We start from the raw sequence: 23,980 nt of genomic DNA on the forward strand, positions 1-23,980 counted from the left end.
TTTTAAAGAGAGAATCACAAAAGATATACAGTTCGAAACACTTTGACTTGAATCCTTCATTCATTTTCTATTGACTGACACCTGTATCCTCCTCCTTTTGTTGAGCAGGTTTTCACTTTTCTCATTCTGCTTTTCTCATGGGACTTGTACAGTGAGTCATCTTCTATTTTCCTGCATCAAATCCAGGGCACTAGTAAAATGAAGTGCTGGGCACAAGATAGACACTGTCACTTATGCCAAGCTACAACATGGGCCAGAGAGCAAAAAAGTGGCAAAGGGACTTAAGTGGGTTTGTGACTGACAGACACACAGAGGAATCCCAACAGCCGGATGGATGCATTCACAGTCCAGTGAGCTGAGCTGCACGGAGCTGAGCTGGGAGGAGCATGGCTGGGTGACCGCTATTCTCTTATTTCAAAATCTCTGAAAGTGGCTGGCCAGCCCCGAGCCAGGAAAAGAAAAAAAAAAATCACAAAGACTTTGAACACACAGTGAACCACCAAATGGAAAGATGTCCCACTAGGAAAGTTTTAGCTAGAGTCTGACACTGATTTGTGTGTGTGTGTTTTAATGTAAAGTGGGAGAACTGGGTGTGTGTGAGTGTTATAGTGTGAAGTTGGGGAATGGAGCCTGGGTGTGTTTCTAGGGTGAGACTGAGGAAGAGGGCATGTGTGAATTTTTAGAGTGAGTCTGGAGACTAAGACATGTGTGTGTCTCTTAGTGTGAAGTTGGGGAACGGGACATGTGTGTGTGTGTTTAGGGCGAGTTTGGGGAAGCAGGACACGTGTGTGTCTTTAAGGTGAGCCCAGACCCCTGTGTCATCTCGACACCATGGACTGTCACTTGGCGCACTGAAATGTGACCCTGAACACTAAAACCCTAATTTTCCCTAACCGTAAGCCTAACCCTAACTCTAACCTGCCTCAGGCAACTCCCTTGAGCCTAAGGAACACCCTAGTTCCACTCTACCCCACTTCTCTCTCTCCCCCTCCTTCTCTCTCTCTCTCTCTCTCTCTCTCTCTCTCTCTCTCTCTCTCTCTCTGTCTTTCTGGGTGTGTGTATTACAAATGACTATGACTCTGTGGGATTCAGTCTGCGTACATCCTTGTTATGCTGGGGTTCGTGCATCTTGAGAACTGCTTTTAAAATTGTAAAGACATGGCAGGAGGGCATACTGGTGATTTCTTAGGTTCTCTTGCTTCCTGATCCTTCCACCATATTTCACTTTTATTCTTCTCTCCTCTCTGTAACAAATGATAGAATTCCTCATGTTTTATATCCCATTATTAAGCAGAAGATACTTCAAATAAATTAAATCACTGCTGCCTCAGGGCTTGCTTCTGAGACTTCTTATGGTGTTCCAGCCATAGGCGTCTGAGAACCTTAGCTATTGACTGATACTAATATTAAATTCCAGGGGTCCAATCTAGTTGTCCACTTTGGACAAACACATGGTTAAAATATGTCTAAGGATGAATTCAACCAGAGCTGAGATCCATAGCCAAATTTATTGGAAGAAAAAGAAAAAAACATTCAGTGTGCAGTTTGATTCATTGCCTGTCTCTATCCTTAGCAGTTTCTCCTGACATCATTAACATGTAATTTTAACAAAAAGCATGCAATAGAAATAAATGATACTGAACTGCTGACTTATGAGGTAGAACTTCTGTTGTTTGTCTCTGTAAGGGCAACTTCTTGTCTGTCATTTTTTTCCTTGACTGTTAATTTTGAATTTCTTTCCCTTTTATCTCTTTCTCTATCTTTACCAAAAGCATGAAATGGACCATTTTCTGGCTATTACTTCGTTCATGTGAAATCTATGGTTAGATGACAGCTACTCATTCTCATGTGCCACAGTTAGGGAGGTAGGAGTCGATGGTAGAGAAGAATCTTAATTCCAGATAAACTTCCGGGAACCTGTGTGTCCATGAGAGTATGGGGCAGAATAAAGGTCCCAATTGCATTTCACAAAAGTGGAAGGCCAACTTTGCTCTCTGTGTTCTGTTATCCACTCAGAGATTTCTTTTTGAGCACTCTTATTTTTGTAAAAAATCCAGTCAAATTTAGCATGGCTATAATACTGTAAAAATACCTCCTTCTACACTTGTGCATGTCCTAATATGAGCACAGCCTCTGAATTTTTTTCTGTGAATGGTCTTCTAGATAGCAGGTATGTATTTCAATCATAATTTCCTATGATTAATGGAAATTTCTTTTATATGTTCCAGGCCTATAAAGTATCACTTTACTGAAGTATCCCAATACTCATTTTAAAAATATTGGATATTGAAGGTGCAATTAACTTTCTGTTCTTGTGACAAGTAAATGTCCAATATTTTTAAATGCACATGTCCTCTATAAGTGTAGTTGAAATAAAATCAGTGCACCAAAACACATGATCATTGACAAAGTTGATTTTCTTGTTTCTTGTTAAATTCTCTAGGAAGCCAACATATTTTCACTACCACCTATTACCTATAGCTTGTCCCATTTCCTCCTTCCATTCGTGGAAAGCACTAGTCTACTTTTTGATGCTATTGATTTGTCTACTCAGAATATATCCCATGAATGAGTCTATATGATTTCTGATAGTTTCTGTCTGGATTATTTCATGTGGGCAATTTGTTCAAGTTTCACCCATAATGTAGCAGGTATCACCGTGGAAAATAATCTTACAGTCTCCTAGTATATTTGTCTTTTGTGGCATCAAATATCTCTGTTAGCAAAAATAGAAAATGAACCATATTCTACCATTTTCTAGTTACAATTTGTGGAATGGATACAATTTTTAATTGAAAATCTGGTTTTGGAAGAACCACCAGTAAGAATTGGTTTTCTACTTTGCCATTTAAGAGAAAAACAAGGACTGCTGGCTGGGTTTCCACATCTACTATGTGGATGTTGAGTTTCCACATCTACAATTCCATTGCCAGTGACTACTTCACCTTGTGGAACACTCTGCTTTGGCTGTGGAACAGAGAAGTATCTCTCTAAATATGACTGCCAGACACACAGCAAATTTGCTGCTATCACTGCAGAAATCATGGCAGTATTTTCAAAGCTTTGTTGATTTATTCATTGTTTTTCTCAGTAATTACTGTCAGTGTTGAGACAAATTATCATCTCACTGCACTTTTTTTCCTAGAACATAAACTTATATCTGAACAAGTACAATGGCCTGATAAAAATCCCCTCAGGAGTACAAGGCCTCTTTTTTTTTTTTTTTTTTTTTTACTGCTTGGGAACATGCCTCTAAAGGAATGGGGCAAGAGAGAATAATATGGGGATGTCTCATTTAACATAATAAAGTGATACTGTAGTGACTGACACAAAGTTTCAAAAACAATAGAAAGGTAACCATTGTGATCCTCAATTCAATAGCTAGGTCATACAAACATGGCACATGGTGAGAAAAGAAGTCATGATCAGTTCCTAATAAAGGACCAAAATCTACCTGGTTTTTTTTTTTTTTTTGTCTTTTTCCTTTTTATTGGTACCAGGGATGGAACTCACGACTGCCTGCTTTACAAGGCAGGTGCTTATGCCACTGAGCTAAATCCCCAGCCCCTCTACCTGTTTTTTTTAACCTGGAAATGTGTACATCACATTTACTCTGCCTATAATGTGTAAAAATCATAACCTGTGCTTCTCTCTTCCTCTTAGATTCCTCAATCAGTGTGTAGTCAGAGCTGTGGTCCGGGATTCAGAAAAATTCCTCAGGAAGGAAGATCAGTCTGTTGCTTTACCTGTGTTTCCTGCTCAGAGAGACACATTTCCAATCAGACAGGTAAATAATGGAGAATGTCACTGTGATAACTGTTCCCTCTAACAACTTCTCAGTGATGGGAAGCTGAGCCTATTGCCCAGGGGATCAGACTCAGTATTTCTCCAGTATTTCCATGTTGGCAAAGCTTTGTTGATTTATTTATTGTTTTTCTCAGTAATTACTGTCAGTGTTGAGACAAATTATCATCTCACTGCACTTTTTTTCCTAGAACATAAACTTATATCTGAGCAAGTACAATGGCCTGATAAAAATCCCCTCAGGAGTACAAGGCCTCTTTTTTTTTTTTTTTTTTTTTTACTGCTTGGGAACATGCCTCTAAAGGAATGGGGCAAGAGAGAATAATATGGGGTAATAACAGTAAAATACTGTTTCCCACTCATCTACAGATTCATTCTTTCAGTACACCCATTTATAGTTACTGTTATAGAATAACAGTAAAATACTGTTTCCCACTCATCTACAGATTCATTCTTTCAGTACACCCATTTATAGTTACAGTCACCACGTACATATTCTTGTCCGGCAGTGCTGATTCTATTATCCTAAACTGAAGTGCTGATTTCCATCACCAGCTATGTTTATATCCACTCTGAGAGAGACTGAGCAAATCTGAAATCTTACAGTGACCCAGGACGAAGGCCTATGAGTCAAAGCATGGGTATTTCTCAAAATTTCCTGTGGATGCTTGAAAGTCTCAAAACCAACTTTTCCCTTACAAATTTCAAGCATACAAATTTGTCCTTTTTTGCTGTATATTTGCAATATCTAACAATAATGTACATTTTAGGGACTTAAATGAATGGATAAAGTGGACAACCTGTTTTAGAACGGTTGCATTACATTGTGTGCCATGTCACTAATTTTGCACATAGTATTATTTTCATCATTAATGTGAACACTGTCAGTTATGTCAAATGGTATATGTAATGCAAGGGGGAACAAAGCTAACTTTCAGCTTTAACATTTGGAAATTTTAAACTTTAAAAATTAAAGCTTTAAAAACACACTGTTCTTAAGTAACAGAATTAAAATACAAATTGCTCTCCAAAGAGTTATAAGCCAGTAAGACAACTAAATTCAAAATGAAAATATTTTCAATTCATTTGTTCAATATTTATATGGAAAAACTGATAAAAAAAGTCACAGAGAAATAAAAATATAAAATAGAAAATAAAAACAGAAACTGCTATAGATAATTATAAAACTTAGGTTGTCGAGTATGTCTGTGAGAATATTTAAATTTGAGAGCTGTAAGGAATATTACAAGAATCACCATATGAAAATTAAAATATAAGGCCATGAAACCATTGTCCAATCAGACAGGGTGATAGATTAGACAAATGATAGATGGATAACAATATAGCAATTATAATATTCAAGTTGTATCAGGATTACACAAATTTCCATCTGACTAGTAATGAGGGAAATATTTGAAATAGATTGTCTCACTGAATTTTGTGCCAATACAGAGCTTATTTTGAGGAACACTGCAGAGAGTATAAAGAAGCATTGAGAGGAGATCACAATCCTGGTGACCTCACTGAGTCAAAGGATGACATGACTTCTCACCCAATTCTGCTGAATATGGTGGAAACACCAATTGAATCATTTCATATGATATTTAGATAGTTAGAAAAGTTATTTATGCGTCAAGCATATAGAAATACCATTTGGTATACCTCAATCTGTATGTTAACCACTGTGTATTTGGAGTGATATCGCAAATGTAGTGAATTCTATCAACTTGATAAAACTGAAAATTTCTGAAAAAGAAATGCTGAATCTTTGCTTTTTCTCTAGATGCAAAACAATGCACAAGATGTGCAAAGCCTGAATACCCAAACAGAAACAGAGATCACTATCTCCCCAAGGTTATGGACTTCCTATTCTTTGAGAATTCCCTAAGGATGGCTCTGATCCACATAGCTCTGAGTTTTTCTGTCCTCCCAGCTTTGACCTTAGCAGTCTTGTTAAAGCACTGAGACACTCCCATTGTGCAGCTCAATAATCTGGTTCTCAGTACCACCTGCTAATCTTCCTCCTGTGCTTCCCCTGTGCCCTTTCCTTCATTGGCCATCCAACACAGCCACCTGTAACCTCCAGAAAATCACATTCAGATTTGTGTTCACTGTGGCTGTTTCCACTGTCTTGGTCAAAACCATTACTGTGCTGCTTGCATTTAAAATCACTGGTCCAGGCAGAAGAATGAAGCAGTTTCTGGTAACATGGGCATCAAATTCCATCATCCCCATTTGCTCCCTGATCCAACTCACTCTCTGCATCATCTGGATGGGGACAAATCTACGCTGAATTGACATAGACACAAACTCTGAGCATGGCCACATCATCACCATATGCAGAAAGAGATCCCTCACTGCCTTCTACTGTGTCCTGGGATACCTGGACTCCCTGACCCTGTTCATCTTTATGGTGGATTTCATGGTGAAGAACCTACCTGACCCATTCAATGCAGCCAAGTTCCTGACATTCAGCATGCTGGTGTTCTGCAGTATGTGGGTCACTCTCCACCTCATGTAGCACAGCAACAAGAAGATGATGGAGTCCATGGAGGTCTTCTCCATCTTGGCCTCCAGTGCAGGGCTGCTGGGCTGCATCTTCCTTTTTAAGTGCTGTATTATTCTCCTAAGATCTGAGAACAACTCTTTGTCAGGTTTGAAGACCAGGAAACATTAGGGGAATCAGACATTCTAAATATACTAACTGCATTTACTCTCTACCACACTAAAATTTCAGACTTGAAAATCACCTTCATTATTCACTTTGGTATTCCAAATTGAAATGAAATGTGTTTGCCTTAAAATATATCTTAATTCCTAATGTAATCATTGATTCAAATACACCAAACCCTACTGCCTAAAACTACATATAGCAGTGGTTTTGATGGTGAGTGTATTCCTTTCAAGTTATTAATTCTGAAATAATTTCTACATTTTTTCAACTATACAAATTCTCAATATCTGTACTTTGCAAAGTTTTTTAAAATCATGGTTTGTTTTCTGTTTCTTTTGTCTCTTTTAGCTCTAGTACGTATGTCAGATTTGATATTCTTATTAATATCACTATTTACTATACTTGTCCTCAAATATAATGGTTCCTCAAGTTAAATCTTTTACATAATTTTAGTGTGTGTCCACAAACCTCTTTAAGTCCTCCACCTCCTAAATCTAATTTTAACCTGGCCATCAAAAGTGTCAGATCATCGAGTCCCTAAGGCTGCCTAACAATTATTAAGTTGCATGTTGCCAGAAGAAAAACTGACTTCAGAGACACTCTCAAAATTCAACAAAATACCTAGATTTCTTGCTTCATAATGTCAAGATTATGAAAACGAAATACTAAATAATTTTTGCGGGTTACTACTAAAGGGATGTGGCCATTAGACCAAGACATGATCCTAGATTGGAACTTGGAACATAAAACATATAGAAGACAACACTGTGAAAATCAGTTACATAAGAATGTGGATTTTGTGTTAGATAATAGCGTAGGAAAGTGACAGATTTCCCAACTCTGGTAATTACTGCACAAAAATGATCTTTTATTATGAAATGCATACACCAGGTTGTTTTTTGAGAGGGGGCCCTAGTAGATGGTAGTAATATTCACATGATACTCTCAGAAGGCAAAACCAATTAATGGTACACATATGAGAATATAGAACTGTAAAGAAAAAGGGAAAAGTGAGTATTGGATAAATCTGACTCACGGATTGGTGAGTATCTGAGTTTGTATCTGAGTTTCTTCTTTAGAAATCTTACAGAATTCATAATTTCATTCAGAAATGTTATCAATAAATGTAAAGAGGAAATAAACCAGGCTTGATGGTGGTTGCCTGTAATCACGGCATCCAGGAGGCCGAGGCAGGAAGAACCTATGTTTGAGGAGAGCGAGGTACATAGGGAATTGCAGGCCAGCCTGGTCTACAGAGTGAGACCCTTGTCTAAAATGCCAAAAGGGGCTGTGGAGGAAACAAAAAGAACTAAGTATATAAACAGTCTAGCAACAAACTGAAATGAAATGCAGAGTCATTTAGATGCTAAACTACTTTCAAGGTTAGGAAGAACTGTAAAAGATGCCATTTCTCCCTACACAGAATCTAAGTCAGTATAGATGCAATCAGTAGCCACATTCCTCAGTCTCCTTTCCAGGGCACCCATGCATCTGAAGTTGCCCAGACCATGGATCCCAGACTGGAGGTGTGCAGTTGAAAAGGAGCAAAGCACTCACATGTGAAGCTGTTGAGACTTTCAAGCTCCCAACGCCAAGGACCCTAAACCCTCCCAGCAGCAGTCGTGTGTGCCCAGTATCAGAGCTGAGGCTCCATGGTGAAGGAGGACAGGCTGTGTCTAGCAATCTCTGTGACAAGGGCATGGCTGACAAGGAGAGGAGAGGCCCAGTGTGAGAAAAAAGTGGGGAGCAGGCAGCCATGGGGAAGACTGTTCTCAGGTCCCTTCCGCCTTTCCCTCTGTGCTCACCAAAGCCTCATGTGTCAGGAATTCTATTTCCTTGTGCACCCTTACTCAGCCTTCCAAGTGAAATGGAAGTTATGTGAGACCAGGGAACTTGGTCTCTTTCATTCAATTCTTAGCCACAACACATAAAACAGTGATTACGGAATGACTCGACAATATTTATTAAATGAATAATTCTGGCACACACACACACACACACACACACACACACACACACACACACACTGCACCTGGAGAATCATAGGAGAAAGTCACAATTTATACCTGGGCACAAAACTGAGAAACAGAATTAGGAATGAGGCTATTTTACTGCTGTGTACTGCTGATTCTTCCCTACATATTTATGTATTGCCCAGGGCATCTCCTCCAAAACAATCTCAATGTAAAACATAATTGGATGCTTCCCTACTGGATCCAGGAAAAAAGTTGTTGAGATGTCTAAATGATCCATTTTTGAAAGCAATTAAGAAGACTAAAAATGCACACACATACAGAGCCCTAAAAGCCTCCATCTTGTTCTAACAGACTGGGTGAATGAGGACTGATACAAAGTTTAGGGATTATTTCCATCGTGCTATCTGATCAATCTTGGGTAGGTATGGCTAATTTCCACAATATCAACCACTAAGCCTCTGAATTCAACCCCGTCCCAGGCCCACCATGCTGACCACATTTACTACACATTAACCCAGAAAACCTGGTATCTGCCTACAGGGTGGTCCCAACCCACCCTTGGCTATGCCTCAGTCCATGCTCCCTGCCCAACACCCAGAACTATTCCTGCCCACACCTCAGTTCCTGCCTGCTAACTGTTCCCTACTCTGTCAACCACTTCCCACAAATCCATTGCTGGCCTGGCCCTTGTGCTCTTCTCCCTGGTTACCCAGCGAAGGACTCTTCTTAAACTCCCAAAGTTTTTGGGAATTTCTCGTCCCCTGAGAATGCATGCTCAACCTGGAAGTGTAAGTGTATATCCTGTCATGGTGCTGCAAACATAGGTACGCATATATTGCTATGGCATGATGCTTTCAATTATTCTGGGAAAACGCACCGAAGTGGAATAGCTGGATTGAGTGGGATCTCTTGTCCTACTTTTTTGATGAATCTCCACACTACTTGTATCAGTCTATACTCCCACCAACAGTGGAGAAGGGTTCCTTTTTCCCCACAGCCCTCCAGCATTTGTTATTAGTTGATTTCTTATGGCAGCCATTCTTTCTGGAATGAGATGGGATTTTAATGTACTTTTAATTTGCATTTCCTGAGTGCCCAGTGATGATGAATATGTTTTCATGTATTTATTTGCCATTTGTATTACTTCATCTGGGCAGTGATTGTATATCTCTGATACCCATTTTTGGATTGGGTCTTTGAATATGGTAGCTTGATGTTTCTACATTCTTTATGTTCTATTTAGAAGTCCTTTGTCTGAGGGACTGCTGGCTAAAATTGTTTTCCACTCTGAGGATTTTCTTTTCACTTTGCTGGTGATTTTCTTGAAGTTTGAAATCTTTAATGAAATCCCAGTTGTTGATTCTTTGAAGTACTTCTTGTGCAGTTTGTGTTTTGCTCATGAACACTTTGCCTATTTCTATGTCTTCAGGGTTTCTACCTACCTTGTCATCCAGATTCTATTGTAATGTTTAATTTTTTATAGATTTTGACTTTAATTTAGTACATGGTGACAGACATAGCTCTAATTTTAGTCTTCAGCATGTAGAGAGCCAATTGTTCCAGCACCATTTATTAAGAAGGCTTTCTTCCAGTGAATATGTTTCACACTTTTGTCAAATATAAGGTGGCTGAGATTGTTTGTAGTTGTGTCAGCATCTTCTGTGGTGTTCCATTTATCCTCATGTCTATTTGGGTTTTTTTGTTTATTTGTTTGTTTCTTTGTCAGTGTCATGCTTATGTTATTATAGCAGCTTTGTAGTACAATTTCAGGCTGGGACTGTGATGTCTCCTTCTTTACCTTTATTGCCCAGGACTACCTTTGTTATTTTAGGTTTCTTCTGTTGCCAAATTAATTTAGATATGGTGTTTATAGATCTGTGAACTAGGCTAATTGTACTTTGATTGGGATTGCATTAAATCTGTATAACAGTTTTGGGAGTATGGCCATTTTAACTATGTAGTTCTTCCTATCAAAAAGTAAAGGATAGTTTTCCTATTTCTGGTATTTGCTTCAATATCCCTTTTTAGAGTGCTATCATTTTCATTGTATTGATCCTTTACATCTTTTGATAGTTTGATTCCTAAGTATTTCATCTTTTTGGATGCTTCTGTGAAAGGTGTTGTTTCCATTATATCTTGCTCAGTCAGTTTGTTGTTTGTGTATAGGAATGCTCTTGAGTTTTGAATTGTTATATTCAGCTATGTTGCAGAATTTTCTCATTAGCTGTAATAGTATTTTGATGGAGTTTTGGAGATCTTCTATGTAGCTTAGCATATCATCTGCATATAATGATAATTTGACTTATTAATTTGATATTCTTATTCCTTTTTTTCTCTCTTTTGCCTAATTGCTATGGCTAACATTTTTTGAACCATATTCAATAGGTATGGTCATATTGGAGATCTTTGTCTTTTTCTTGACTTCAGAGTGAGACCTTTCAGTTTTTGTCTATTTAGAATAATGTTGTCTCTTGGTTTGTCATAAGTGGCTTTTAGCTGAATGAGGCGAAGTCAATCTATTCCAATATTCTGTAGGATTTTTCTTATGAATAAGAGTTGCACTTTATCAAAAGCTTTTTCTGCACCTATTGAAATGATCATGTGATTTTTATCTTTGATTCTGTTGATATTGTGTATCACATTTATAGATTTGCATATGTGGAACCAGCTCTGCATTCCTGGGATGAATCCCACTTGGTCATGGTGTTTAACCTTGATGATCTGCTGCATTCTGCTCACTAGTACTGAGAAGTTTTGCAACAATGTTCATTAGGAAGATTTGCCTATAGTTTACATTTTGGTTTAGTCTTTCCTTGGATTTCACATCAGAGTAATACTTGCTTCCACAAATGAGTTAGACATAAATGCTTCCCTTTCCATTTCATCAAAAAATTTTAAGAGTATTTTCATTGAATCTTTTCTACGTTTCTTATAGAATTCAGCTATGGGTCCATTGGGATCTGAGCTTTTCTTTTTTTGGTAAATTTTATTTCCATTTTCAATTTCAGTGCCTGATATTCAGTTATTCAAAATTTTTATGTCTTCTTGAGTCATATTTGGTAACTCATACATTTCTAGGAATCCATTGTTTACCTCTTTGTTTTTCAGCCTGTGCCAATATTTTCAAAGTAAGTATTTATGATCTTCTGAAATTCCACAAGATCTGTATTAATTTCACCCTTTTCATTTGTAATCACTGAATTTGAGTTTTTTCTTTTCTTTTCATGATAAGATTGGCTAGGAGTTTATCAATTTTGTTTATTTATTCAAAGAACCAATTGTTCAATTCATTAATTCTTTGTGTTGTTTTCTTCATCTCAATTGCATTAATTTCTGCTTTGTTCTTTATAATTCCTCCTATGGATGTGGGGCCTGGGAGATCAACTAACAACAATATGGGTGTCTTCTGCTTTTTGTGTTTGTTTCTTCAGCACTGTCCTGATTGCTGTGGCACCCTCAGGTAGATAAAGCACAGGGTCCACCCAGACCCATGTATAACTGGCCACCTCCTGGACCTGGCATAGCTTCCTCTGTTCTCCACCACAATGATGCTTGCCTGCCTGTGCTACTGGGTTAAGGTTGCTCTGCCGGTTGGACCAGAGGGGGAGTTTCTACTCATTCATATTTAGGCTTAGGAGTGGATTATGGCAGCCACCTGGGTGAAGTCCAGATTGTCACAGCTCAGAAGAATTTCCCCTAGCCTACTTCCCAACTGCTTGCAGTTCACTGGGACTGGATGACTCTTCTCTTATCACACTCTTGGACTTTTATGGTGAAGCCACCTAAGTGTATAATTTGCTGGGATTTCTTCTGAACACTGAAGGATTGTTGGCTCTGTCTGCCTCCTGTAGTTCTGCACGTTTGTGTGCAAAACCACAGTATGGACTCACCTCCCTTACCAACTGCTGACTCTGTCAGTCCCTGGGATACAGTTGCCATCCACTACTCTCAGCACAGTGCACTGCTTGCAGGGGATGTTGTTTGCTTGTTTGGTTTTGGGACTGGGTCTTTTTAAGTCACTAAGGTACCCAAGTTGGGCTCAAGTTCATAATAAGCCTGCCTCAATGCTAGGATTATAGCATGCACCACCACATTTGGCTCGAAGAAAGAGTCGTAAATAAATGTGAAATCAGCCTTGATGTTGTAACCCTAGTATTGTGGGACCTTGAAGCAGAAGAATCACAAGTTCAAATCTAGCTTGTGAAATTTAGCATGATCTTGTATCAAATACAATAAAAATAATAAGGTATATAAGATATAGCTCAATGCAAAAAGTACCGTTCCCTGTACAAAAACAAACAAGCAAACCCACCAACAAACAAACAGAAAAGCCACGAGGGCTCTGTGTGGTTCCAGAAAACAAACACTTTATACAGTCTTGACTAGAGTTCCCAAATAACTATATATTTTGTCTGGAAGGCTTCTTAAATTGATACCATCTTTGTGGCAAAAAACATTAAAATTAACTCCCTCTATAATAGTTCAGAAGCACAAAAGGTTAATGAGGAAAAATAAAGACATTCCTGCATAATAAGTACATTGTAGAAAGTTTAAAGTCACCCCCAAAATACAGAGAATATATAGCTAACTCACAACTCTCATTCAGCTATAATGTTCTCTCTTTCTTACCTGACAGGTTTAGAAATAGATACCAATTTTTTCCACTTAATATGTTAACATAAGTTCTCTGCTGAGTTATAACGTATCTTTGTAAGCATCATTTGAAATTTCAATTGCTACAACATATTATAAATATTCTTCAGAAGTTTCGTACTGCTAAACATGTAGTTCATTTTCTTTTTCATTCTATTTTGTGACTTCCAGCATCATTGCCCTGCATAGCTTATATAATAAAGTGATAAAAATGGTTGCAAAAATTGCTTTCAGCCCCATTAAAATGCTTCCCCTTTCCTCATTTTTGTCATTTTTTTCTTTTCTTCATTTGTTTTTTGTTTTCTAACTTTATAAATTCATGTTTTGTTTACATATATTAGACCATTAGTGAGGGTAGACAATTTTCCTGTTTAAAGGCATCCACATTTATTCACCATTTCATTATTTAACAAAAACTTAAGACAAACTATTTATAAGGGAAACAATGCAAAGTTTAAGTAGTTACAGAAAAATATGACTAAATACTTATTGGTCTCTCACTCATGTTACCTCGTCTGGAGGTAACAATGACTGCTTTAGATTGTTTGTACAACCTCCAAAGATGTGAAATGCAAAAAAAAAAATAGACCTAATGAAGTGGAGACACAAACATGAATGTAGACATACATGTAAAAGCAAGAACATGTAAAAGATTATAGGTATACAAGTAAGACATAGGATAGGTAAAGATGAATGTCCTTGAAAACATCCAAAATGTGAATGCAAGGAAACACACAGATATGAAGAAAAATACAATGTGCTTATAAATATTGCGATCACTCAACCCTGCATGTAAATGTGTTGTATAAGCAGAAATATGTAAATCTAATATTCAAATTGAAGTAAGCACATATGCAGGCATAAGTGTGAGTGCAAAATAAAATACATAAACATGAGCTGCATGTAACAGTGATACAAAAACCCAAGAATGGAGTAAGGATTCCCTATTCAAGTAAACACACAGAGAGAATAAATCTTGCAAGCACAACCATGCATGTAGATATATGATATGGAAACAGAAGCATACATGCAAAGGTCAATGTCTTTCTAATGAATATCTTACCTATCACAAGCTTTTTTGCATTATACTCTCTCTGGACAATTATCAGGCTGGTTCAGGTACACTCTGTACATGACATATTTCAAAACCTGTTCACGAGACAGGCTTCAGTAAGGCTGTTCCACCAAGCTGGTGATTTCCCAAAAGACAACACCAAAAGACCTTCCAGTGACAGAGTAGTCAAAAACCAATTATATAAAACACATTGTCATACACACACACACACACACACATACACACACAAACACTTCCTAAAATCATCACAAAAACATGCATGTGCATGAAGCCAGATACACACATCCTCATTTTTGGCTAAGTAGCAGGTGGTTGGCCAATAAATGATACAAATCACATTGCAAATGTAATTCATAACATTGTGGTATTACTATCAACTGGAATATAAGATAACCTTGCAACTGTCCTCAGAAAAAACACCCCTTCACTTCCTGGAAGTATATTGAATACAATTATTAGGTTACCAACTGGAATAATAAAAAAAATGCCAACACTAGTCTTTTCAAAATATCCATTTCCATGATGGATTGGACAATATAAAGAGAAATGGGAATTCGTCCACGAGCACATATTTACCTGTTCAACTGGAAATCTTATTCTCTTGGCAAAGGGAACACTCAAAACCACAGCCTTGTTTTACTTCCTAAGGGATTTTCTTTAAGTCAGGATTACAAAACTCACTGCATACAGAATGGAAGTCTGTGGAAAATTAGATGCTGGTTTTATATTTTTCATAATCTTTTATAAAATAAGCAAAAACTTTCACTTCTATACATAGGCAAAAACAAGTGCTTTATTAGATGCCATGTAAATATTTAAACATTTAGAAAATACATTTTTGGAACCCCAAAGCGTGAGAAGCCGACACTGCCCGAGAGTGGCCGCGTAGGCAGGGGCGCGTGGAGAGCTGCCAGAGCAGAGCGGAGCACAGGCATCTTCCTCAATCCATCCATGCACTGAAGCATGTGCAGAGCTGCCAGAGCACAGCGGAGCACAGGCATCTTCCTCAATCCATCCGTGCACTGAAGCGTGTGCAGAGCTGCCAGAGCACAGCAGAGCACAGGCCTCTTCCTCAATCCATCCATGCACTGAAGCATGTGCAGAGCTGCCAGAGCAGAGCGGAGCACAGGCCTCTTCCTCAATCCATCCATGCACTGAAGCATGTGCAGAGCTGCCAGAGCAGAGCGGAGCACAGGCCTCTTCCTCAATCCATCCATGCACTGAAGCATGTGCAGAGCTGCCAGAGCAGAGCGGAGCACAGGCCTCTTCCTCAATCCATCCATGCACTGAAGCATGTGCAGAGCTGCCAGAGCAGAGCGGAGCACAGGCATCTTCCTCAATCCATCCATGCACTGAAGCGTGTGCAGAGCTGCTGCTCTCTGCTATTGTTTCTGGGGCGGTGTACTTAAGGTCATTTTCACAGCATCTCTGCACTCAAATGCTGATTTTCAGACACTATGGAGTTTTCCCTTGGACAGGTGCTCAGACTCAATAACAAGACTCAGGACTCACTGTACCCCCACATCTCTGGTAAGGTGGTCACATGTGCATACTGCCAGAGATTGTCAGACATTCCTTAGCATATTCAACACTGTTGAGGTGTCTGTGAATCTCTTATTGGACCACAGTTTAACAAGGAATGTCAGCCAATACCATATAAAAGTGGGCTACTCAGGATTTGCCCTTGAGATTTTCAACTGAGTCAATCTGTAGGTGTCTTTCTACTCTACCCTACCCAAGCACCAAGTGTTCCCTGAATTTTTAGAGGTGATGTAATGGAAATTATCTCTGAATTGGGATGATTTTGGCAGTTCAAAGAATGACTTTAACAAGCTTACATTGATGAGTAAATATTTTTGGCATAAGTTACATGCAGCATAGGTATAACTCATACAAAGTTGCACTATCAAAATTGGCACATCTTTCTTAGGAAGCTACAGTTTACCTATGGATGAATGTTAAATCCAAAATCAGGATCAAAGAAATGTCCCAGAAAATTTATGTTTAATATTGTGTTATCTTATTTTTTATACCAGGGATTAAATTCATGATCTTACACCTGACAGACAGGCAATATACCACTGAGAATTTCCCCAGCCCTATTAAGCTTATCATCAACTCTGTGAGTCTCTCCCAATATTGTCAGGCCACAAGGTTGGAAGATTTGTGCAAAAGTCTCAGTACCTGGTGAATACATAGCAAAGAGGTAAACAGTGGACCACTATAAATAGTGGGATCGTCATTCTCAAAATATTATCAAAAATTCAAATCACTATCCAGGGAGAAATACAACAGGAAAATAGTTTTGTATATAACATTTATATTTATTTATAATGCGTCTAAATAAGATGTACAAACAGAATCATTTATCACATTAATAAATTATGATTAAATCAGATTAAATGAAAATATATATAAATTGTGAATAAAAAAATCACTTTTCTGCAGTTTCAAGTTCTCCCCAAAACTGGCATATGAATTTAGTACCTTGTCATGTTACACTGACATTGTCATGCTACATTGCATATGACCAAACAATTCTAGAAGTTTAAAGGTCACATGAGAGAGGAATTCTGAAACACATCCATAGGAATATAGTGATATGTAAAAGTGAGGCCATTACCCAATTATTCTACTATCACTGTACTAAAGGCAAGGTGTGTTGAGAGAAGAGAAAAGCAATGAAAAACATGACATCCAAGAAGGTAAAATCAACTGCATAACGTAACAAAATTGAAGATAACCAATTAATTTTTTGTAATAGAAATAAAGGAACAAAAATACAGACTAAAATTCAAATAGAAAAGGAAATTAATACAAGTGGCAAAAATTGTAATGGTCTTGTGTCAAGAAGTAACTATTCCTTGATTTTTCAAGTGAATTCAGTAGTCTAACATAAATTTTCACTGGGAAAATCATAGACAGATGTATTACAATATTTACGCATTTAGGAAAATAATAATTTTAATTTAAGAAGACTATTTTTCTGTGAGAATGTGCTTTATCTCCAAACCCATACAAATAATTTCCTTCTGGCCTTAACAAAATGATATAGCACTTAGGGACAAAGACGCAGCCCAGCAGCCCTGCACTGGAGGCCAAGACGGAGAAGACCTCCATGGCCACCATCACCTTCTGCTTGCTGCTGTGGTACACATATTGAATCACAAGATACAATGCCTGCTTTGAATTCAGGGAATATTAGTTATGGAACTAAGACAGTTTCCAACTTTTAACCTAATAAGAGTTACTGTCATTCATCATTTCTAACTTATCAATAGGTGTTCAATATATTCTATCATTACTTATTCATTTTAGGTCTATTTTCTAAGACAATTAGTGCACTGAATTATGTTCCACATAGAAAATCTGGTCATGATCTAGTTTCTCATCACAATTCTGGGTAGCCTTCAAAAGGGAAAGTAAAGTGTAGAAATCATGATTCCACTATCACTTTGTGACAGTAGTGGGTGCCAAACTTTAGCTCCTCACCTAAAATTGCTCCCCACTTTCCCATTTTTGTAAAATGTTTGAGTAATCAGTGTTAGTATGACCTTAAATGCATATGTGTCTCCAGTGAGTCTTTATATACTATTAAAATTTGGGAAGTCCCTAAACTATGATCTAATATGAAAATACATGTGGTACTGTTGAATTTTTCCTATTTTGTTTTGGATGTTTTATCCTTTTAATATAAATTTTCTCAATTTCAAGTAAACATTCATAGATCGATGCCCCACTATTCATAACCACTTATATATGAAATGTTTCTTTACTGCACAAAATACTAATTTCCCCGCAATTATGTTTTGCTTGTTGCAGTTTTTCTCTTTATTCCTGATTGAACTTATTGAAGGATATCAGTTTTTTAAAGGGAATTGACTTTAGTTTTGTTATTTGTTTTCTCAAGATATCCAGATTTATTTTATATTGTTTCTCCACAACAACTTTATTATTATTGAATTTGCTAATTTTACTAGTTTCTGATAAAAATCCTCAAATGTGAAACTCAGCCTTTGTTTATGAGAAGTCAACATATGGCTATAAAGTTAGTTTCACTTTCAACCCAAAGTTTTCATAAGTAATATACTCATTAGACACAAAAAATTTTATTTTCTAATTAAGCACATATCATTGAAGAATGTATTTCTTAAACCAGAAGGAACTAGTTTGGGGTGTATTTATTCTATAAATTAATATGGAGCACATATATCAAATTGCCACACAACCAACTTGATTGTACATAACCAGAGTAACTGTCTTGTACTAAATATCATCAAGTTTATTGTATTTGAAAACTAATTCAGAATTATGATAATCACATTAGAAAACTAAAGCACCCAATTCAGAAAGGTAAATAATGTACAACAGAGAGGTAATTTAACCATATCAACATTTTTAACATAAATTCACTCATTTCCAAAGGGATGCTTGTGGTATTGAAAAATATTGAATATTATTTTACTCTGACATTTCTGCACCATGCACAAAATGTCTTCTGACATTCTTTGTTCTTCAATAATATTGAGCCTCATTTTATGTACTTCACTTACTATGCAATTTGTGAATATTCCATGCTCTTTACTTCTATTAATCAGAATAAGAAATTGTCATATCCCTTACCATTTGATATAACGGAGATGCTACAGGGTCCATGAAAATATTTATTGTACATTGATCAAAAATGTAGGTATGATCACTTATTATATCCTATATTCTGTATAAATTGACACTTATAGCTCAGTGGCACCAACAATTATTCATGTCACTACACATGGGCAACTGAAAGGTATGTCTCATATTACAATACTTTAAATTTCACTACAGGAAAAGATACATGGCCACTAATTTCTTTCAGGATGCTTCCTCTCATTTTAAAAGCTCTTATCTCACCATTATTTTCACTTTCTGAATCAGTACTGAAATTCTTTCTTTATTATTCACACACATTATTATTCAGTGATCCATGCTCCCAAGTACTTTCCAATGGAAAAGCAGACTTCAAAGGCATTATGATGTGTTCTTATTCATCTGCTCATTGAATCTGCCACAATGCTACCTCTGACTCTGCCTCAAAGTCACTGTACTTGTTTTAGCCTTCCAGGTACTAGCATAATAAGCATGCTTCATTATAAGTGGCTGGGTTCATATTGCTCTGTGTGGATCTAGAAAAATAAAGGTGCCACGTGTGATGTCACATGCCTATATTTACAACTTTACTGGAAGAAATAGAAGGAGGACCACAAGTTTCAGGCCAGCCTTGCAAATTATGGAGAAAGTTTCTAAGAATAATAAAATGCATTTGGCTGAAATAACACCCCGGTGATAGACCATGTGTACAGCCCATCCCAGAGAAGCAAAGGGGAAAGAAAAAAAGTACTCAAATATAGTTCAGGTAAAGAGGTGTATGGATTATCAAGAAGTATTATTACAGAGGGAAATTCCGAAGAAATGGGAGAAAGAATTGTCTTTAATATTCTCTTCAAGATTTTACTCATTTCTTGGATTTATGAGAGGCAGACAACCGATCCAGAAGTTTTACTCTTATTTGTGTCTTTAGCAATCTCATTCCTTGAGCAAGGGGTGTTATCAAAACAGCAGGCAGCCTTTCCCTCCTGAGGTGTTTTCCTAAATCCAGGATTACAGCCCTCACTGCATACAGTGTGGGAAGTCTGAGGACAATCAGATTCAGGTTGGTAACTTCTTTATCTTTTCCTTAGTCTTTCACAAGCAAACTGACAAACTTAATTTTTTTTTTTATCGGTACCAGTGATCGAACTCACGACTGCCTTCTTGCAAGGCAGGTGCTAATGCTGCTTAATTTTGTGTTAATGCATACATTCACATATTTGCTTGAATGTCAAATATATTTATTGAAAAAACTACAAATATTGAAAAAACATGGTTATGTAAATATGATTCATCCCTATTCATCAGAAAAATGACAAATAGGAAATATTTTACATTCAAAAAGTGAGTTGTTGGGGCTCGGGATTTAGCTCAGCATCATAAGCACCTGCCTTGCAAGCAGGCAGTCATGAGTTCAATCCCTGGTACTGGAAAAAATAAGTGAGTTGTTAATGCTTTCAGGTGAAAGCATTCAATATGGAGGGTGCAGCAGAAGATGCACAACAAGGTTTTATTTGTTTGTGTTAATGAAGCAAATGATGTTTAGTGGACACCTACTGCTATAATCCCTGGGGCTCATTCTATCATCTCCTCAGATAATGACAATTGTTGCCCAACTGGAGCATGAAAGGAAAACTCTCCAAAGTTTGCCCCAAATCTCAGGCTTTGAGAAAAATTCCAAAAGTTGAGAATGTCATACTTCACATGTGTTTTAATGTTTTGTGTAAAGTTACTTGTTCTCCAACAGGACAGGTAAACTGCAGATCCTTCAGAAAAGCATGTAGCTGAAAAAGATTTTCTTTATCCTTTGTTTCATAATGGAACATTCACACTGATATCAAACTAAGTAGAGTAAATTAAAATATCACAATGTTCCTAAGAAGTTAGTTTCAGAATAAATGTCAACCAAACCCATACAAATATATGCTGTGAATGGATGTGAACAATCTCCACTCATTTTTTCCTGATTTCTCCAATGAAATCTATCTGCAAAGTGGGGTTATAAATACCACCAGGGCTGTAGAATGCAATATAAATTTTAGACAAAATATCCAAAGTAGTGTTTAGCACATTTAGGTGCACAAAAACCACATATTCCACTTTCTTTTCTAACAGTGCATGGGGAGAGTTTCTATATTTATTGAAAACTTGGTGTTTTCTTCAGAACCAATGAAATGATCTTGATTCATTTCCAGGTCAAAATTTATTGGTAGGATCCTTTGGGTTTTCTAGAAAAGATTTGTGTTTATTGGTTTTGAGCACTTGTGGAAAGCCCTATAATTTGACTTTGATAACAGGGCCTGCATCACAATAAAAATCACATTACTTGCCAGGGAAAGAACAGCATATTGTCCCCAGTTCCTGTAGGTTGTGTTTGAGCTTCTTGCAAAAGTATCTCCTGGAGGGCATGGGCTACCGCATACACTGCATTGTATGTTTTGAAACTCCCATAGCTCATGGCTGGGTTAAAATGATTCACAGGAAGCCATGCCAGAGAGGCCTTGGGTACACAGTTCTTCAGCAAACAGTCAAAGACAGGCAGGACACACGAGCATTTGATACCATTTTTACAAATGCTACACATACTCCATTCCTGTCTCCTTTCTCATCTGAGAGAAACTGAAAACCATTCTGGTCTTCTGCAATGACCAGTCCTCAGGTCCACCTGAAATGAAGCATCAAGGAAACCACATCAAGGGCCAGAGATGCATCATTTGGGCCCACCTGATAGAGAGATAGAAACTGGCCATTTTCACTGAAATCAGTTGTATAAATGCCAATAGTAAGCTTACTGGAAAAGAAAACTTGAAGTTATGTGGAGAGACTTGATGTAAAGCACAATCTCACATGCATTATGAAACAGCTGAAATACAGAAGGAAATACAGATAGAAAGCAAACTGTAGAAGTAAAAACTCATTATTCTCATCTTTTTAATCATCTGATTTCATAAGAATTTGTTTTAGAAAGTAACTGAGCAGATGTGAGTTCAAGAAATCATTAATTACTTGTACTGGTTTTCTGATGCATTTAAAGAAAACATGGATAATTTACAAATCTCAGTGTGTTGTACTTTGAGACTAGACAATATGTGTGACACACTAACCCAATTTCTCATTTGCCTTCCTTAGGAACTGAACTTCATATTATCAACTAGTGTGAAATGACTATATCCTTTCCTAAATATCCTTCCCCACCTGTGGAAATTTGTACAGTTCCAGAAATTCTCCAGTTTGGAAGAAATTGCACATGGTGATCCTGTCAGCAGTGATATTGACTTAGTCTCTATCCCACATCTATAGTTAAGTGTCCCATTTTGTCCTGTGTGCAAAATGAGTAAACTGTCTAATAACATCCAGTAACTATAAAGTAAATTATGGTATTCATATGCCAGAGATGTATTCAATGCATGATTGTATTTCACTCCAGAACAGTATCACTTATAAGTTGGATGTGGTGTCTCTCCCTCTTTCATATCCTAAGGAACTAAACCTGAAAGTGATGGTTTTAGGGTTTTCCTTAGTTACTTTTTACTCATTGCTGAGACAAAATACCTGAAGCCCAAATTTGGGAAAGGAAAGGTTTATTTCTTACAGTTTTTGGAGCTTTCAGTCCATACGCAGTTGGCTCCAAGGCAGGCTGGCATGGCAAGACCACATTTCATGGCGGCTTCAAACAGCAAACAGGAACCAGCAAAGAGCAAGACACACCTTCTTCCTGCCATTACATCACATCTTGGCTCCACCCCTATGTGGGTGGAGCACTGACACCATCAATCCAAGCAGGAGACAGTGAACAAATCACAGACGCACAATGCAAACTCACGAGGCCTGGGTGTGGGAAGCCGCCTATGATGGCGCCCATTTCCTGCTTCCGGGTTCTTCCCGGCCTGAACAAGCCCGCCAAATTGTCATATCTGCCCAGTTACCCGTGACGCTAGCCTATCAGCTTGTTAGGCGCGCTTCTCTGTGATTGGATACTGCTTCCCCTTATAAGAGGTTGTTCCTGCCCCCAACGGGCAGAAGAGGAACCAACGTTGAGGGTGGTGGACCTTGTTAGGTCTGGTTCGCTGTACGCAATAAACTTTGAGAGCTGATCCTGCTCGAGTTTGGTCTCCTGTCTCCCGCGGCTCCGGTCATCTGGTGGCCCGTACGGGGAAAAAGACTCAGCGACGTGCCTCTTCGGCCGGGAGGTGCGATTGCTGTCGCCTGCGGTACGACGGAGGACCTGGCCCAATAACAACGGAAGGCCTTGAGCACCTCTTCTCTTCACCCTGATCAGCTACGTGAGATACAGCGGTTCCCGGGACAGGTGAGTACTGGGTCACCTGGGTTGGGTGGACGCACCTAACAGATTTTGAGCGCCACATGAGTGGACGCCGGTTTTTTTTTCTTTTCTTTTCCCTTTGCATCTGTTTTGCTTTCGCTTCGCTAATACAGCCCGACAGGCTTTTGATAGAGCTCGATCAGAATGCTCAGAGGAGCCCGGAGCCACTGCTGATTGTGGGTCTCCGGAGGACCCTTAGGGCTCTAATTCTGATTTGGATTCGGAAGGCTCAGAAGAGGAGGTCGTCTTTGCTAAGCATGACCCTCCTACACCGTTAAAAGAGGAACTTAGGGCTCGGGAAGATAAAAAGGGGAACCAAACACCACCCTGCCCGAGCTACTCCGCCTTACGGGAGGAGCTTAAGCCCTTCCGCTCCTTGGCAAGCTCGCGACCCATGGTCGCCCCCTTCTGGGCGCCAGGCCCTACTGCACCCCCGTGGCCGGAAGAGGAGTTGCTCCCTGGGCTGCCACCTCCACCCGTGGCCGCCAGAGGGCGCCCACAACCTATGGCACCGCCCTGGTTAGAGGGAGAGCTACTTCCCGGATTACCTCCTGCGCCCCCTTCTGGGGGAGGAGGAGGACGTTCCTTCCGTATGTGGTAAATGCTCTCCAAGTTCTGGAGACGGCGGGTCCCATTACCTGGACCCTTGGCGGAGGGCAATGCCTTGGCAGACTCGGCCACGCGCCCGATATGGGTCTTCACCTTTCCCAACCCTCTGGAAGCAGCCCAAAAATTCCATTCTCAGTTCCATGTTAATGCCCGCACCCTCATGGCGCGCTTCAACATCACGAGAGCACAAGCACGAGAGATTGTACGGTATTGCCCAGCTTGTGTGATCTCTTCAC

At 38.5% G+C, this 23,980-nt stretch overlaps 1 long non-coding RNA gene across 2 annotated transcripts in view; it reads right to left on the bottom strand.

The window, feature by feature from the left end:
* LOC134474895 (uncharacterized) overlaps positions 1-23,980 on the bottom strand; it is a 111,678-nt gene that overhangs the window by 25,417 nt on the left and 62,281 nt on the right. For both annotated transcript variants that reach the window (XR_010045815.1, XR_010045814.1), the window contains exon 3: positions 6,239-6,437. This is a non-coding gene — a long non-coding RNA (uncharacterized LOC134474895). The remainder of the gene's footprint in view (positions 1-6,238; positions 6,438-23,980) is intronic.

This window comes from Cavia porcellus, unplaced genomic scaffold (genome assembly GCF_034190915.1).
Source record: "Cavia porcellus strain 051 isolate PalLab524CR breed Dunkin Hartley unplaced genomic scaffold, mCavPor4.1 scaffold_42, whole genome shotgun sequence".
NCBI classification, from domain to species: Eukaryota; Metazoa; Chordata; class Mammalia; order Rodentia; family Caviidae; genus Cavia; species Cavia porcellus.